The sequence below is a fragment of the Phocoena phocoena genome, chromosome 14, assembly GCF_963924675.1.
Source record: "Phocoena phocoena chromosome 14, mPhoPho1.1, whole genome shotgun sequence".
NCBI lineage: Eukaryota > Metazoa > Chordata > Mammalia > Artiodactyla > Phocoenidae > Phocoena > Phocoena phocoena.
In genome coordinates this window covers 56,497,757-56,517,810 of record NC_089232.1, presented here as the reverse complement: position 1 = coordinate 56,517,810, position 20,054 = coordinate 56,497,757, and the positions used below count along the sequence as shown (strand labels likewise).

The window sequence follows — 20,054 nt, the reverse complement described above, 5'->3', positions numbered from 1 at the left end:
TAGTGGTGTGGGAGATGAGAAATGTTTTAACCGTGTGAAAAACTTTGATTTTTCACTTCTAATTTCCCTTTTAAAGTAGCTTTGTGTGGGTGTTATCTGACATTTTCTGTTCAATTTTAAATGTTCTGAATTTTCCTGAATCATAAGTAACAGGTGTTTCTCCATGGGAAGAGACTGAGGTGAAGGTTTTAGGTGGATTAATGGTTCTTAGTTGGTATAGAAAAGCTGAGCTTCTTTAATTAGATGTACCTTTGGGGAGGTCTGATATTTCTTGAGACTTAATCATACTCTTTTATGTAAGGCACTTAATTTTTATATCTTGCTTGTTCCCTTAATTCCCTTTACCAATCAGCCTTCAAAGAAAACCTCCTTCGTTCCAAACTGCATCCTGGTACCCCAGAACTGGTGCCTTCTCAAGTTGGTCGCTTCTGGTCTCATAAACTTTCAAGCCTCTTCCATTTCATTCCCCAGTAGCTGGCACTCTCCTACACCAGGGTTCACAGTGATTCTCAGTATTTACACTGAGAGTGGGATCCTTTGTTCAGAGGGTGATTTCATCTGTGCTTCACTGCTGCTAATACCCTCTCCCCTCTCCTGTTCCTGTACAGTCTCTACTTGACTCTGTCCTGGATTGGGATCCAGAGATGACTCTGATGGTTTTGGATATTTATTTTCCCACTTACAAGTTCAAGTAAGTTCGTAGTATTCTCTGTCTCTTAGTTATGCTATAGGTGTGAATTAGGGGTGTGTTTTTTTCTTCTTTTTGTTATTCTTAATATTTTCAGAAGATACAGGAGGAAGTTTAGACTTAGGTAGTTACCATAATCCTATAGGAACCTGGAATTCCCATTTGATATTTTTAAAGCTATTTAAATGGCATCATTCTCTAACTATGTAGTCCTAACATGCAGAAAAGTCCATGTATTTTTGTCCATTAATTGGTATTCAGGAAACTTGGTAAACTATTATTGTAATAATTAATATATAGATTTTAGGAAGATTTTTTAATACACACAATCACATCATCTGTGAATAATGACAACTTTGTATCTTCTTTTCCTTTCCAATCCTTTTATCTTTTGTATCTTTTCTTCTTGCTGCCTAAGGCTTTCAATAAACTGCTGAAGAGAACTTTTGATCAATGGCCTCTTTTCTTACACCTAGCAATGAAGAGAAAACTCTCAAAGTGTCACTGTTAAGTAGGATGTCTGGCCTTCATGTTTTTATCTAGGGTATTTTTAGTGTAATAGGATAGTGTGTAATTCTTAGTGAAATACATCCTCTTTTCCCAGAGATAATCATTAAAGCGCACAGCTAAGGATGAAAGATCCCAAGTACCACCAGCTGTTGGGGCTATCCACCTCCTGCAGGGCTCACTGAGCACAACTCTAACTGTTGAAAGTGAGCAATATCAAGTCATGTGGTATAAATATAAAACAACTTTATTTTTGCCAATAATTGTAACCAACATACTGTCTTGAGTTCCCCTTTTCTCTGGGCAATGAATTTCATTACGACATATTAATCTCTTCTTCAAAAACTTTAACATGCACTAGTTAAAGCAGTTCCATTTTCATTTTTAAGACTCTATTCTGCTCATTAAAATACTTAATCTCACAATTAGAGAAAATTCTTTAAACACACAATAGGTGAGAATGTTCTTGCACCAACACTATTCCTAGTCTTTGGTTCCCGACCCTTTCATTTGGGTTATCGTTGATACTACTGGAGAAAGAAGGGAGAAGGAAAACAAATATTTTGCTATGTGCTGCCGATGGCAAGATGACTCCTCTTTTCTTGTTTTGAGCACCCCCAAGTGCTTGCATCAAGCAGCATTCTTCTGGCACATAAGCACCCGCTCCTTACTGTAGCAGTCCCCAGCAAACTGGCAACCCCAATCCCACATACCCACCACAGCCCTCAACTCTGGAGCCTAATGGCATAGACAAGTCCATTCCCCCTAACTCTGGGGGCTTAGAACTTGAGGAACCACACCAGCATGCCAAGTCTCCGATTCAGCTTTATCAGGACAGATGAGCAAGCTTAGCTGCTTGGCAGAGATCCTGCAGGACACTGGAGGTCATTTTCCCCTCTAGCAGACTTGCCCCGACTCTGTGATTCCTTTCCCTTGCCTTGAGAGACAGCAACCAGTTGGATACCCTTCTCATCTCCCACAGAAAGGAGAATGAAGGCGATACCTTCTCTACATGAAAAATCACTCTCTACAAAAAGCGTAACCAGCTCACTTCCAGCCTCTGTCTTACATGAATTCAAAGAGGCGGAGCCAGGTTGAGAGGGCCTACCTCTGATGAAAAGGCACTCCTTAGCCATCTCTGTAGGGAAGTGGACAGCCCAACAGCTGATGGGCACCCTAAACTTAAAATGTGGAGTAGGGAAACTCTTTTGTTCTCGCTGCAGGCTTTAGTTCTCAATTTCTGAAAAACAGATGCTCTTACTTGGCACCTCCTAACTTTACCATCTTAAGGCAGGTTTTTTTTAATCTTTAACTTAATGGACTCTGTCTCTGTCCCAGGCTTACTTCAAACCATGAAAATGATAGATGCCACTGACCATCCACTTGACCATCTGACCAAAATCTGTAGTACAGAAAAACCATGTATCAAATATCTGTTAATGTTGAAACAAGCGAAACAAAAACCAGAGTTGTCACCATGAGGGCACGTTTATAAATAATGGCACCATGCCTGGTTCTCCATATGTAAGATGAAGCAGCTAAGCTGAAGCAATCACTCAGTTATTTTAGGGCTGGCATACACAATTTGGAGAAAGGGAAAGCTGTTGGACCATCCACTTAAAGCAACCTATAACATTCGTATTTATTATGCTGTGACTTCATTCTAATTTATTAATACTTTATTAATGCAACCTAAGAGAGTGACAACAAAATTTATGAGAAGATACATCCCCTGAGGACAGGAACCAATTCTCTTTCTTTCTTCCTCCTTCTTTCCATCTTTTCTACCTTCCTTGCTCCCTTTATTATTTATCATTTCTTCCTTTCTTCTTTTGTTTCTCTCTACTATCGTCACTGTATGGCACAGGCCTACCTAGTCCATCATAAGTCCTCAGTACATGTCTGTCACATCAAACAAAAATGAAATGTTCTATTTTATTTATTAGAAATAAATATGGTACAGTAGGCACCATGGACATTGAACCGTCCTCAACCTCCTAATAACTGTCTGGGAGGTTGCACCGAAATCTACAGCAGCCACTTCCTAAAGTTATGCTATCTTTGTGCACTGCTAATCTGGCTTCCTGACTGACAGACTGCTTCATTCTGCCACCACAATCTCTTATCAGTTCTATAGGCATATTGGAAGGAAATAAATCTGCCTCACAATACACAATATCATATTTCTCCCTTTCCTACTTTTTCATCTTTCTTCTCTCACAGCCAAAGAATTGGGCCTCTAAAGTCCTCTCAGCCCCTGCAGTCCTCCAATTCTGTTACTTCCCCAGATGCAATTCCATTTCATAATCACATAACCCGTATCACATCTCTGTCTGGGGTTTACTGCAATCCTCTCTCTCCCATGTCCACACACACATCATGAGTTCCTTACTGCTACCACTGTTGAACCTACAGCACTCCATCTATTGAGTTATTTTGTCGGTTTAGGGCATTGTGGATTTTGAAGGAAGTAGTACCCAAGGCACAAATTGGTCAAGAAGCAGAAAGTCTGTTGTAAAAATAAGATCAATCATGTTTTTGAAAATTCTACATGAAGAATGTCTCTCTGGTCCTTGAGGACGAACAAGAAACTGAGATCCAATTCTGCAGGAATTAGGAAAGAAAGTGACAACCGAACAACAAATATACTCAATACCAGAGACAAAGCAAAAGGAGAAGAGGGACTGATTGGGACTGAAACCTAGAAACAAAAAAAAATTTGTGAAGAAAATAGGAAATGATTGAAAATAGAAGATTCTTGACCAACTGGGGTGTAGAATAGGACTGAATGAGAAACAACGGAAGATGAACAAGAGAATGGGGAGCGGGAAGGAGGCTCGGGAATTGAGACACAACGCCTCAGTCTCCCAGGTGAGTCATAATGCAATGACTTCTATCTAATGTCGCTGAGCTCTGCCATCTCATCCTCTCTGACTCTATAACACCCCCGTATCAATTCCCCTCTTCCACCTGGAGACCCTTGGTTGCCATTCTGCCCTGGTCTGACCTTTGTTGTGGCCTTAGAAAACATCTTTATAATGGCAAACTGGGATAATAGCTGCATTTTGTGGTCATGAAATTGATTCATCTCACTAGTATTTATCAAATATGTGTACTCTGCTGACTGCATCCTGGACCATTCACAGGACCTAAGAAAATCAAAAGCAAAATAATAAAAAATAAAAATAAAGTTTTATACACATTAAAGCTCAATCTTTAAAAAATTAAAACTGGTGCTTAGAAAAGCTGAAAAGTGTTTGTACTTTGGTATTGATGTTCTGTGTGCCAAGCCTAATTTTTTTTCATGGAAATTCATGGTATAATTACAAACAACTGTCACTTGTCATTATAACAAAATAGCTTCCATTGATGGTTAGTTGCCATTGTGTTTCCTTAGTTCTAGCATTTTGAAAAAAGAAAGAGTAAAAAAAAAGGAAATGGCTAAAACTCCATAAAAGTAACATTTGGTTTTAAAGTTATAAAGTTGTTGAGTCAAGATATTTTTAGTAAAATTAGTTCCATCAGTGTAAACCCAAATTCTGGCACATAAGCAGATGTGTGTGGCTATGCTCCAAATAACTGAGGAAAAAATTATTTCCATACCTGAACAGCCAAGCTACTCATAACTCCCTACTTCTCTTTTCATTTTCATCTTGACCGAGGTTGAGGTTTGCACTTCAACTCTCGTTTATTATCTCATTTTTCTTATGAACTCCAAACAAGAAGTAAATTATTGCAAAAATACCTAATTTGAAATTTGACGAAATTGACTTGAGGATGTAGGTTTCTTTCTTAATATTAATAGGGTTCTTGAACTTTTTTTTAAGATGCCATGAAAAAACAGAAACCATTCACTGAGTTTACAAATCAGAAGCACAATGCATGATTTTTATCTTCAGAGAGCTTTAATATAGTTGGAAATACCAGACAAGCACATGTGATAAACCAGTTATATTGTTAACAATGAATTGTATGATAGAGTATGTGTACATTTTATATGTTCACAGAAATAAAGATAGTTAAGGTTTGTAGTAATGTTGGAAGCATTCATGTAGATATAGAACTTAAACTGAACCTCAAAAGTTGTAGAATTTGTTCTGGGTACATAGAGCTAGGTATATCTTGTCTTTTACCAGAAAGGAAAAAAATTAGATTCCCTTGATGAGAGAAAGAAATAATATAGAGACGATTTGTGTCATTACTGAACAAAGCTAGGAGCCACAACAGTTGGGATACATTAGGATACTATTTTCTTCCCTCTATTTGATCTTCAGTGACTTAATCACAAAGGTTCTGTGAAACCACCTGTACAACCTCACTCTCCACTAGTTAAGAGAGAACTGGTGAGAAAGAAAGATTACCTATAAAGTTCTTAAAGAAAATGGTCTAATGCAGGGATACTGTGCCAGTCAAAACATTTCAGAAACCTCAAAAGATTACAGAGCTCTAATTCCCAAGAAGTTACCTTCATTTCCTCTGCAAATCTTGCCCTTAAATTTTCTGTACACCATGTTGTATAGTCATTCCAAAGAAATCTGCCTGATTTGGCCCAATTCTGAAAGAAAGCCCCCATCACTTCAGCTAAGTGGAAAACTGAAGCGATTATGAGGATAATTCAGCTGCAATCGTGAGGTGGTAAGTCACCCCAGGCAAGTCTGGGCAGTGACGGGGAAGAAGTAGGCAGAAGTGTTCACTCTCTCCAAAGGAGATAATCAAGCTGGTAGAACGTGATAAATTGCTTTCAGTAAACATTAGGGCCTTTTTATCTTTTAATTTCATGCAGAAGGTATTTTTATTCTGTACTTAATCCTGTTATAAGTGCCTACACCAGAGCTCCCAATCAAATCTTTATTCTCACATGCACAGAAGAGAAAAAGAAAACACAATCTGTCTTAGTTACTAATCAATATAAGAATGGCCTAACGAAGAACAGAACCCTTGGGAAACCTTTCTAGAAACAGCCTCAACACTTCTAAGAATTTCACATTAAGGCAATTCTTTGCAATTCTTTAGACAAATGTGAACTACCCAAAAGGGTGAAGGTGGGAGAGATAGATACAGACAAAGTTTAGGATAAAAGATGTTAAGGAAAGAAAAAGAGAGACTTTCTGCCTGATTGAAAACATTCTCTAACCCCTTGCAAAAATACATATTACCTTCCCTTCTATCCTAGAGGAGGTAGGCTGTCCCCCCTACCTGTGCCCTCCCCTCGTCCTACTCACCTCCTCAGGGCAGCATCCCATCAAATTCCTCCTCTCTCTCCCTTTTACTGGCCCTTTCCAATCAACATACAAATGGTGGCAAACAACTTTAAGCATTCATTTGCTTAATAAACTTGTTTATTGAAATAGGATACACATAGGGAAAAGAGCAAACATCATAAGAGAAGAATTTTCAGAGTAAATGCACCTCTGTAAACTCCATCCATATCAACAAGTAGAATGTTACCAGCACCCTAGAAACCTCTATTGTTCCCCCATCAGGGAATTCCCTCTTCCAAAGATAGCCACTATCCTGACCTCTGACACCATTGGTTAATTTTGCCTATTTGACAGTTTTCTCTAAATTGAATTAATCCATATATTCTCTCGTGTCTGGCTTCTTGGACCAATATTATGTTTGTGAAAACTATCCATGTTATGTCATGCATGTAGCTTTGTCCATTAATTCCCATTGCTGTATAGTATCCTACTGTATGAATAATCTACAAATTCATCCACGGGTGATAGAGATTTAATTTGTTTCCAGTGTGGACCTTCTATTAAATATGAATTGTAAAATATGGCTACCATGAACATTCTTAGCTGAACATATGTACCCATTTTGGGGGTGTATACCTGAGAGTAGCATTTCTGTATCATAGAGTGTGCATATATTCAGCTTTAGTAGATACTGTCAGTTTTCCAAAGTAAATGGATCTAGTTACTCTCCCAGCAGCAATATAGGAGAGATCCAGTTGTTCCATATCCTCTCCAAAACTTGGTATTTTCAATTTTGTTGGTAGTGGTGGTTAGTCCGGCACAGGTGTAAAGATATCTAATTGTGGTTTTAACTTACATTTACCTGATGAGTAATGACATTGACCAACTTTTCCCAGGTTAACTGGCCATTCAGATAGGAAGGATCTGTTCAAGTGCTTTGTCCATGTTTCTATTTGGGGTGCCTACTTCCTGTTTCTCTTTATGTATTGTGGATATGTTTCTCCCTGATCTCTCTCTCTGTCCCTTTCATATATATATATACACATATATATACTTACATAATATGAATATATTTTATGTATAAATTCTTATATATTCTTATATAATTTATAATATATAAATACATTAATACATAATATATGCATACATAGTATATATTATTCTAGAAACTTTGGTTTAATTTAAGTGGCTTAAATCTCCCTCTGGCTATAATTCCCACTCCTTTCCTTTGCAGTAACTTCACAAAATACTTGTCTATATTTCCCATCTTCTCTTCTTCAGAAATAATCTGACTTCTGACTGCCCCTGCCCATCCTCACTACTCCAGTGAAGGTATTTTCTCCGTGCTTAATCCATATCTCCCTAACTGCCAAAGGGAAATTTTTCCATTCCTGTCTTAGTCACTTGACTGTAGCATTTGATGCTGTTGACTAAGCCCTTCTTTTTAAAGTTTCTCCTTAAAAATTTCAGGATTCCACTTCATCCATGTTTTACAACTACCTCAGTTCATTCCTTCTCAGTCTTCTTCATGGGCTCCTTCTCCTCTAATTATGTTTTAAACATAAAACTACAACATGCACGAAATTCTACTGTGTACCAGACACCATGCTAAATCCTGGAAATATGGTGGTGAGCAAAAACACATGGTTCCTGATGTCAAGGAGCTTAGTATCTGGTGGCAGACACACACATTAATCAAATAATTACCATGATGAATATTTAATTACAAACCGGGATCGGGGCTCTGAAGGAAATAAAGGCTTATAGAAGGGCTCAGGAAACTGTGGCCTGTGGGCTAAATATGGCCCACTGACTGTATTTGTAAATAAAGTTATATTGAAATACAGGCATGTCTCTCCATTTACATATTGTGTATGGTTGCTTTCACACCAGAGCAACAGAGTTGAGTAGTTGTGATAGAGACCACATGGCATGTAAAGCCTCAAATACTTATTATCTGGCCTTTTTCAGAAAAACGTTTACCACTCCTGGTCTATAATAAGACACATAACCCCGACTGGGCATATGCTGGCCAGGAAAGGCCTTCTTTCCTAGGGCACTGGCTCTCGGGTCTCAGGAATAGCAGGTATTTACTAGGCAAAGAGAGAAAGGTAAAGCTCTAAACCGCGAAACACCACATGCGAAGGTCCTATATGGAAAGGAACATGGCACATTACAAGGAAATGAGAGAAACATGAGGCTGGAGAGACAGCCGGGGACAAGATCAAGCAGCATCTTGTAATTCACATTAACGATGCTTTCGATTTTTTCTAATGGAATGTCATTAAGTACTTTTTAAGTAGAGAAGGGTAGGGAGGTTTTGGTCATGACTGTTTTTCTCCATCTCCTGGCTCTGGCTTCTTTGGTGTTGGTTTTGTTCTCACGCTATTCAAGGTAGCCCCCGACAACTCCTAGATCAAGAACTCCTAGATCAACGTCCTCCAGATTCAAGTCCAGAAGAAAAGAGAGATTCCTCCCACCACCACCAATAGTTCAAATATGTCCTGTTTCTAGTCACATTCCCATCAATGAGCCAATGACTGAGGCCAGAGGAACGGAATTAGCCAACTGACTTATGCCTACTTACATGGCCACCGCTAGAGCTGATCACAGGATCAGCCTCAAGCATTTGCAATAAACGTTAGATAGATGTAGCAACCCAAAGGAAATACAGGGTACCTTTTCAAGGAGTAAGATGAATAAATGCTGCATGGCAAAACCAAAATATTCTCAACACGAGACACAAATGGGGATAATTTCTCCTCTCCCTGGGTGTGCTTTCTAAGAACATCTCATTCATACCTCTGTTTTCAACTACCACCTTTATAATAATCTATTTGTAAGTATCTGTCTGTTTGTAGCCCTAAATGTTTTCCTGGTCTCCAGATCTGTTCATCCTGGTCTCCACTTGGATATGCTACAGGTTTAGTTTAATGAGAAAAAACAATTCATTATCTACCCATCAGACCTACTCCTCCTTCTGTGCTGTCTTGCCCAGATCAGAATCTAAAGAATTATTCTACAACCCATCCTGAATCTTATCAAACTGTCTAATCAGTCACCAAGTGATGACATATCTCCCTCACTCGCTATTTAAAATTCTTCAAATGATTCTTGCCACCTCCAGAATAAAATCCAACCATCCTATGAAGACAGTCAAGATGCTTCCCAGTGGTCCTGCTACCCCCTGAAAAAACACTCTACTCCTCAGTCTTTCACTCCTCCGTCCTTTTGCCCATACTTTTCCCTCTTTCTAAACTGCCTGTTCTTCTTTCTTCCTTCTTCACGTGGCCAACTCTTGCTGGTTATTCAAGAATAAGCTTAATCCTCACTTTCCTTAGGAAACTCACAGAATCACTGTGAGTCTAGTACTCCTCCTCTGTGCCCTCATAATACCCATGGCGCCCCCATGTCTCAAAACCTATCACGCTGCCACAGTTTATTCCTCTGTCTCTCAGAGTCTGCAAGCTCTCTGGAGGATAGGGATGTGTCTTATCTTTCTATGACCCAGTAAGTGTTTCGCACATACTAAACGCTCAATAAACACTGGTCGGAGAATTCTACTCAGGTCAACTGGGGAAAGAAATTACACTTTTTGAAGAGAATTTCATTGATGGAAATAAAAAATTAAACATGGAAACTCTATGGTAGTGATAGGGCAAGTTAATCTAAGTAAACAGTTCCTTAACATTTTTAAAAATCCTTTTTTGACCCTCTCTTCACCCCTCACCTCTTTTCTAGCATACGGTGTACATTCCCAGAGATGCAGAGCACAACTTCATGCTAAAGGAGTGTCTACTCTGATTTCCATAAAATGCCTCATTTAGTGCCCTGTACCCCAAAGGCACCCATTATTTAGCAATTAGTGATCACAATCTTCAGGCAGACACAGGATGCTAAAACTTATGGTAAGCACGCTCTAACATTTACTGTTGTAGTAATATAAGTAAATAACAGAAAGCAATTTATAGAACCACTTCCAGGTTTAAGAAAATTTCAATGGAGGTGGTTCCTGGAATTCCTTTGGTCTCAGGACTTTTAGGAGCTAATTTCCACTCATAACAAACACTTTTTTCTTATATTTTTTATTTCTTTCTATTTATGTTTCTTCTACAATTTAAATACAATTTCCTTTAGGATATTATCTTTATTCAAGTATCGTATACCTTTATAAGTTTAATTTTTCTAGTATGTACTAGGCATACTTTCCCCTGCAGATACAATGGAGAACAAAATCAACCCAAGCTCTGCTCTTACAGTGCTTATGGTCTAAGGGGAAAACAAAGTCATTACACAAATAATCACACACACACAAACTGAAAAACAGAACACTGTGACATGTTTTGAAAATATTACAGATATCTACAGCAAGCATCTGAGTTAATACAGGATGTAACTGAAGGCTCCCTAAAGAAAAGATGCCGGGACCGGGATCTGAAAATGAAGGCAGTTTGATTAGCTGAAGGGAAATGAGACTGTGAGAAAGCAGGGAACATTTCAAGCAGGAAAATGTCACGTGCAAAGGCTTTGAGACAGGAAGGAGCATGGTATATTCAGAGGACTACATAAAAACAAAATTAATCCTAAATTCCCACTAAGCACAATTTTTCAAAGATGGAAAGCAATAGGATTTAGAAGAGACACTGAATTGGAAATATATAAATATGAACTGAATCTTGGTTCTTCCTCTCAATTTGTTGGATGACTCTTAAAAACCACAGTCTGACTTCGCAGTGAAGATGGCGTCGGGCAGTGGGACAAAAAACTTGGACTTTCACCGAAAGTGGGCCAAAGATGAATATGAGAAGCTTGCTGAGAAGACGCTCACAGAAGAGAGAGAAAAGAAGGATGGAAAACCAGTGCAGCCAGTCACGCGCGAGCTTCTCCGGCATCGGGACTCCAAGGTGGACCTGGAATCCAAACTTGGGAAAACAACCGTCATTACCAAGACCACCCCACAGTCTGAGATGGGAGGATACTATTGCAATGTCTGTGACTGTGTGGTGAAAGACTCCATCAACTTCCTGGATCACATTAATGGAAAGAAACATCAGCGAAACCTGGGCATGTCTATGCGTGTGGAACGTTCCACTTTGGATCAGGTGAAGAAACGTTTTGAAGTCAACAAGAAGAAAATGAAGAGAAGCAGAAGGAATATGATTTTGAGGAAAGGATGAAGGAACTCAGAGGAAGAAAAGGCCAAAGCCTACAAGAAAGAGAAACAGAAGGAGAAGAAAAGGAGGGCTGAGGAGGACTTGACATTTCAGGAGGAGGATGAGATGGCAGCTGTGATGGGCTTCTCTGGCTTTGGTTCCACCAAGAAGAGTTACTGAGGCTTTCTATGCTTGGCTTTTTGCCAGGCCTGACTTTGTGTGTGTGTGTGGGCATCATCTTTTGGGAGGTACTGGGGAAAGTCCTTAAGACTGGCAGTGGGGAGGGCTAGAGGGTGGGTGTTTGTGGTTTCCCTCTACCTTGGGAGAGAGCACAAGATGCAAAGGAATGTGGTGTGGCATGTTCCTTCAGCCTCAGTATTTCACTGGAGACAGAGGACCTCTGATCATCTGACTTCCCAATAAAGAAAACACACCTCTTCTGGGAAAAAAAAAAAAAAAAAAAGCACAGTCTTTGCGTACCTGCCTTTCCAAACGTGTAAAGTGGATTAAACTAAGTTTTTCACCGTAGTTCTCAGAGTATATTGCAATTCAAAATTTAATGGGAAGCTATCCTGGACCAATGTCAAGTATTATTATTGACTATATTTTGTCCTCATGGATTTTTTTTAACTGAAAGTAACTTGGCAGAACTTTAGCTTTCCTATAACGTTCCTCATACCAGCAAATAAAGATTCATAAACCAATATTAAAGATCTAGGGGATCTTTTACCTGACAGCCAATGTTTTCCTAATTTTATTTTATTATTTTTTTACTTTTTTAACATCTTTATTGGAGTATAATTGCTTTACAATGGTGTGTTAGTTTCTGCTTTATAACAAAGTGAATCAGCTATACATATACATATATCCCCATATCTCCTCCCTCTAGTGTCTCCCTCCCTCCCACCCTCCCTATCCCACCCTTCTAGCTGGTCACAAAGCACCGGGCTGATCTCCCTGTGCTATGCGGCTGCTTCCCACTAGCTAGCTATTTTACATTTGCTAGTGTATATACGTCCATATATACACTACCACTCTCTCACATTGTCCCAGCTTACCCTTCCCTCTCCCCGTGTCCTCAAGTCCATTCTCTAGTAGGTCTGTATCTTTATTCCCGTCTTGCTCCTACGTTCTTCATCAGCATTTTTTTTTTTTTAGATTCCATTTATATGTGTTAGCATACGGTATTTGTTTTTCTCTTTCTGACTTACTTCACTCTGTGTGACAGACTCTAGGTCCATCCACCTCACTACAAATAACTCAATTTCGTTTCTTTTTGTGGCTGAGTAATATTCCATTGTTTATATGTACCACATCTTCTTTATCCATTCATCTGTCGATGGACACTTAGGTTGCTTCCATGTCCTGGCTATTGTAAATAGAGCTGCAATGAACACTGTGGTACATGACTCTTTGTGAATTATGGTTTTCTCAGGGTATATGCCCAGTAGTGAGATTGCTGGGTCGTATGGTAGTTCTGTTTTTAGTTTTTTGGGGTTTTGTTGTTGTTTTTTATTTTTGGCTGTGTTGTGTCTTCACTGCTGCACATGGGCTTTTCTCTGGATGTGGCGAGCAGGTGCTACTCTTCATTGTGGTGCGCAGGCTTCTCATTGTGGTGGTTTCTCTTGTTGCACAGCATGGGCTCTACCCGCACGGGCTTCAGTAGTTGTGGCACTTAGGCTCAGCAGTTGTGGCTCGTGGGCTTAGTTGCTCCGCGGCATGTAGGATCTTCCGAGACCAGGGCTCGAACCCGTGTCTCCTGCATTGGCAGGCGGATTCTTAACCACTGCGCCACCAGGGAAGCCCTCTATTTTTAGTTTTTTAAGGAATCTCCATACTGTTCTCCATAGTAGCTGTATCAATTTACATTCCCACCAACAGTGCAAGAGTGTTCCCTTTTCTCCACACCCTCTCCAGCATTTATTGTTTGTAGGTTTTTTGATGATGGCCATTCTGACCGGTGTGAGATGATACGCATTGTAGTTCTGATTTGCATTTCTCTAATGATTAATGATGTTGAGCATTCTTTCATGTGTTTGTTGGCAATCTGTATATCCTCTTTGGAAAAAGGTCTATTTAGGCCTTCTGCCCATTTTTGGATTGGGTTGTTTTTTTGATATTGAGCTGCATGAGCTGCTTGTAAACTTTGGAGATTAATCCTTTGTCAGTTGCTTCATTTGCAAATATTTTCTCCCATTCTGAGGGTTGTCTTTTCATCTTGTTTATGGCTTCCTGTGCTGTGCAAAAGCTTTTAAGTTTCATTAGGTCCTATTTGTTTATTTTTATTTCCATTTCTCTAGGAGATGGGTGAAAAAGGATCTTGCTGTGATTTATGTTATAGAGTGTTCTGCCTATGCTTTCCTCTAAGAGTTTGATAGCGTCTGGCCTTACATTTCGGTCTTTAATACATTTTGAATTTATTTTTGTGTATGGTGTTAGGGAGTGTTCTAATTTCATTCTTTTATATGTAGCTGTCCAGTTTTCCCAGCACCACTTATTGAAGAGGCTGTCTTTTCTCCACTGTACATTCCTGCCTCCTTTATCAAAGATAAGGTGACCATATGTGTGTGTGTTTATCTATGGGCTTTCTATCCTGTTCCATTGATCTATATTTCTGTTTTTGTGCCAGTACCACACTGTCTTGATTACTGTAGGTTTGTAGTACAGTCTGAAGTCTGGAAGCCTGATTCCTCCAGCTCCATTTATCTTTCTCAAGATTGCTTTCGCTATTCGGGGTCTTTTGTGTTTCCACACAAATTGTGCAATTTTTTGTTCTAGTTCTGTGAAAAATGCCAGTGGTAGTTTGATAGGGATTGCACTGAATCTGTAGATTGCTTTGGGTAGTAGAGTCATTTTCACAATGTTGATTCTTTCAATCCAAGAATATGGTATATCTCTCCATCTATTTGTATCACCTTTAATTTCTTTCATCAGTGTCTTATAATTTTCTGCATACAGGTCTTTTGTCTCCTTAGGTAGGTTTATTCCTAGGTATTTTATTCTTTTTGTTGCAATAGTAAATGGGAGTGTTTTCTTAATTTCACTTTCAGATTTTTCATCATTAGTGTATAGGAATGCAAGAGATTTCTGTGCATTAATTTTATATCCTGCCTAATTTTTTTTAAATGGCCAATTGCTAACCATGTGACATGAGTAATCAACAATAGAATATAAGCATGAGTCCTGAAAAACTTAATCTGTTTCTTAGTGATGGAAATTGTAATTTGCTGAGAAACAAGGCTGAATAGTGGATACGTACTGAATTGTGATTTGCAGGCTCTGCCATTTAAAGAAACAGAAAATCAATTCACTTAGGTGAAATTTAAAGGTAGAAAATCGGGTTTGGGTGGGGGAAAATACAGTGAGTTTACCTCCAGGCAAGTATAACTGGAAACCAATGGAGACCCAAATAGAGTTTTCCAGGATAAAGTTAGAGAAGTAGCATTAGAGCTGCTTGAGAAGGCTGGACTGGAGTTAAAAGGTAGGAGTATAGGTAGAAGTTATAACTTCAGGAGTGAAGGTATTGTCCATTCACTCATTTCAGATGAAGTACCCAAGTAAGTTCTGATTGCTCCTAGTCCGCTTTGAGTTACAATTTGTGCAGGGGGAAAAATAGAATTAATTAAATGCACTTCAAAATTGATTACCTAAGTTAAACTCTTAAAAGAGCCAAAGGAATAAATGTTAAAATGGATAAAATACTTTTGAAGGCATTAGCGTGTTTCCGGTTTGGGTGAGGCTTTGTTTTGTGTAAGTATATGCCGTGCTGGTGGCAGCTGTCACTCTACAGTACACCGGGTGGGGATGTTGTAGCAACGAGTGTAAGTTATGCTGTTACGTCACTGCGGTAATGTCTATAGCCTTACAACCCGCACGACATTTCTGGGTAAAGGAAGTGAGAAAAAGTGGTCTCAACGGCAAATACGAGCCACAAGTGCTTAAAAAAGTTTCGGGTTAGGGAAGCCACTACCTTAGACTTGCTTATTCTAGGCTTTTTGAATATATAACAAAATTTGTAGACTCTTTGATACTGCTTCTAATTCTAAGTAGCCTCTTCTGAATGCATATTTTACTTGCTTAAATATAGGCACATTTACAGAGTAGTCCACAGACTGGCACAACTAGTTTCAGGGTGTTAATTTCACTAATATTTCCTGAATTCATTTTATGCAGGATGGACTGCTCCAGGTGTTGGGAACCAAAGCTAATTTCACGGCAGCCAAGGTTCTTGCCTCCATGCAGAATGTATTCTATGGAATTAGTTTTGTTTGTGAGGAAACTGAGTTTTAATATTCTGTGTCTGAGGAGCATTTATCTGAAACTTCAGAGTTGTTCAAAAGTATAATTTCTTAAAAGAATTTAAGTATGCATTGATAATGATTATGTAGAACAATCAAGAAATGTTAAAATACTTTGCTCTTTAAGAGCTTTAGGGAAAAAAGATATCTATTACTTTTATTTGGGGAAGCAGAGTAAATCTGTAACCCTCTGAGGATGAGTAAGATTTAATCAAATAACCTTTTCAGTCTTGACAACTACTTCTATTCTAAGAAACTATGTTACAACACATTTTCTCTTCAGTTATAGCTCTTCAACAGAGCTTTCAAGAGCCTGTCACACAGAGTTACACTGACATTTTCTTCTACTTAGGTATCTACTCAAGCTGACTTGAAGAACCCTGGGAGAATTAACACTTGAAAACAAGTTTGATCTACTAATGTAAACAAAACGCTACGGTTATTTATTTATTTTTCTTCATTGCTCTACATTTTCCTCCCTGACCAAGACATTAAGTTAAAATTCATGTACAATCAGTAGTATCTTACTTGGTTCCAAAACCGAAGGAATAACTTTTAATACTTAAGTTAACGTATCTTGGTTACCCAACTTATTTATTACAAAATGATTTTGTGATATTGTCTTAGATGAAGATTTCTCAATCATGGCTCGATTTACACCTTGGACCTAAGAATTTTTTGGTGTGTGTGTCTCTCTATATGTGTGTTGCGAAGCGGGGGCAGGGCTGGCTTGTGCATTAGTAGGATGTGTAGCAGCATCCCTGCCCTCTACTCATCAGGTGCCAGTAGCACCCCCCAGTTACGACAGCCAAAAAATTTCCAACATTGCCACTTATCCTCTGGGGAAGGGGGCCAAATTGCCTCTGACTGAGAACCATTATCCTAGATTAGAAGTCTCTACTTTGTTGATAAAGATATAGTTCACAAAATCCACCAGTGACTGAAAACATAAGATTTTAGGGACATACGGAAAGTTTTGCCCCAATTTTATAGTTTGAGTATTAAAACTTATTTACTATTCTACTCATTGAAATTTATGTTGCATATTAATTATAGATGATTGCAGAAGAAGCCTGAAAAACTATTTAATTATAATTTACAGGAACTAATTTTCTGTATGGTATTAGCCTGTGAAAATGGTACACCAACACAATGTTGAAGGAAGGCGTTTTTTTAGCCTCTGAACAAAGAAAGAAACATCAGAGTGGAGATCTAAATATGAACAGCATGATTGGAGAATTATCGTTAGGTGCATTTGCTAACTAGCTGATTAAATTTTAATGTACTTTATTGTGAGTGGGAAGTAATATTATATGAATAGTAATAAAAACAATTTATGCTCCTTCTTGCTTAAGAGCTTCGCTCTTGTTAAATGTGTAAAACGTAATGTGTAACTATAGAAACCTGCCATTTCCATTATTGGAATTTTTCTCATTAAGAGCAAAACTCATTAAACTTTTATTCTCTGTAAAGTTTCTGAAAGCCTAGCAGAGAAACCAAATCTTGCCCTCATAAAATTTGTTTTGCCAGGAAAGAACATATTTAAAGTAGTAGGAAATTGGGGAAAGAGGGTAAGGTAGGCACAGCAGTTTGGAAATCTGAAATATTTGTGTAAATATTTATATAAATGTTTTGATCCAAGGAGTCTCAGTGCACTGTCCCAATGCTGAGGTTGCCAGCTCACACTACAGCTGGTGGTGGCTAAAATCAAATGTTAGGGACTATAGCAGAGTTGTCACCAGGAAAAATTAGCCAAACCCAGGCTCAGAATCTAAACACAAACTTAACAAAGCTCAGGAGCCTGTTTTAATTGGAAATACAATCCAAACCGAAACAGGAAAATGTGATCCACAGTATACAAGGCATCTCTCTGTAGCATCCTTACCAACACCCTAATGGTTCCCATAAAATTCTAAATTCATTTTTAATACTTACTTCCTCTGTGTATACATTTGACTACAGCCATGTTACCAATACTGAATAATAACGATAATAATGTAATGTCCAGAAGTAGAAAGAATTCATGCACTAAACGTATGTGTGTGTATGTCTCCTAATCCATCAGAATAAAAAAGACATTACAAACTAACTGCAAAACTATTTTCAAACTGGCTAAAGCCTATCTTGCTCAAAAGGAGGAAGAAAACATTTTCATGAAATAAACCAAAGAGATTCCAGGCCTGGGGGCTCTGCGCAAGCTCTCTATGTATGGAAAGATTATTTACTAATCCCCCAGAGTCAAGTGAGACTGCCTTTATTTGACACCAAGACTGTGAGGCATTTGTGTGGACTAAGTAGTAGGACATGGGGAAAAGGCAGAAATTTAAAACTGTCAGTTTGCTTGTAAATTCCCTGACACACTGGACAAAAATAGACAGCATGAACCACTTGCACCACGATACTTGTGGACATGCCCTCATCCTAAAGCCAATTCTCTTCTCTTATTTTATTACATTAAGCATTTTGCCAAGTAATTAAATTCTCCCATTATCTCATTCCTTGTATGCATTAAACAATGTGTCATTTGTTTTGGAATTATGCAATGGACCATGCCCCTTTATTCTCTTCAAAAATGACATCTGCCATAAAAAAGAACAAAATAATGCCATTTGCAGCAACATGGATGGACCTAGAGATTGTCATACTAAGTGAAGTAGGTCAGACAGAGAAAGACAAATATCATAAGATGTCACTTATATGTGGAATCTAAAAAAAAAATGGTACAAATGAACTTATTTACAAAATAGAAATTGAGTCACAGATGTAGAAAACAAACTTATGGTTGCCGGGGTGGTGGGGGGAAGCGGGATGGGGGGCTGGGGGGAGAGATAAATTGGGAGACTGGGATTGACATATACACACTACTATATATAAAATAGATAACTAGTAAGGACCTACTATACAGCACAGGGAACTCTACTCAATACTCTGTAATGGCCTATATGGGAAAATAATCTAAAAAAGAGTGGATATATGTATATGTATAACTGATACATGTTGCTCTACAGCAGAAACTAACACAACATTGTAAGTCTACTATACTCCAATAAAAAAATTTTTTAAATGACTATATTTGGCTATTTCCCCTTCTGTCCATAAGAAAATGAAAACCCTAAAGCATTTTTTTAAGTAATAAAAGGAGATGAACAGCAATTTCATATCATTAAAAGATCCAAAATATTTTCGTTAAAGCAGACATGCTGTTTTGGGTGTTTTCCCAGTTGGACTATTTTATTACTTTGCTACAGCTTGTCTAAGGAGTAAATAGTTTAAAAGTTTTGGTGGTGAAACAGAGATCCCCCCCACTAATTCACTGAGGAAGCCCTTTATTAAGAACACTGGAAGTGCCGTGTTGTACTACACATGTAAGTACCAAGAAGTAAAACAGCTTCTCTGCAACATCAAGCTTTCCCCCTGTCCAGGTTAGTGTGATCTCCAAGCTTCACACTGCAAATCAAAGCCACTCAAGTATGTTGCAGTAGCCCCTGAAAAATGTCTTTTTGCCACCATCTTAAAAGGGAACAAGAAAGGACTTGTCCTAAATTATTCCATCAGTGGCTCGCAAACCACAGTTTATACTTTCTCTTTAGAGAGATCTCAAATCACTGGATTCTCTGCTCCTTAGCAGTTCTGTTGCAAAGTTTATCAAGGTAGCAAAGTGAAACGAACAGTTATCTGTGGAAACCAACCCTCTGTGCTCTTTCCCTAATATCTCAGATAGAAGAAGGATCATCTCTAAGTGCTTTGTCAGTTAAGGGAACACCAAAGAATGTTCTTATTAAAACTTCATTGAGGTGTTCTCCAAAGTTTCCAGAACGACATTTTCTAAATCTAATTTCAACAGAATTCTTTGTTTTTAATCCACTTTATTGCTTTCAATATAATCTGGAAATATTTTCACCAAATATTTGGATCATGAAGTATTTTGGGGGGAGGAGAAGCGTGCAAAATGCCCAATAATGTTTTATATGATATCAGCCTAGTATAGACTCTCAGATGGAACTCATCTGACCCCAGAACAAGGAGCCCCAGAACAGAAGTGGAATGGAGAGATAAGACTTTTTTTTCCAAGATCATATTTAGAGCATGACTTCAGGAATACAGATCTCCAGCCCTTCTTCCTGGACCCCCCATTTCCCCCTCTGTGCCAGGCAGGCTGCACACAGGGTCAGTAATGGGATAGGAGGGCCTTTGTATTTACCCTTCA

The 20,054-nt window shown here is 38.5% G+C and overlaps 1 pseudogene; it reads left to right on the top strand.

Annotated features, from left to right (window-relative positions):
- The first annotated feature begins 11,135 nt into the window (after positions 1-11,135).
- LOC136134216 (zinc finger matrin-type protein 2 pseudogene) lies at positions 11,136-11,729 on the top strand (annotated as a pseudogene).
- Positions 11,730-20,054: the final 8,325 nt, after the last annotated feature.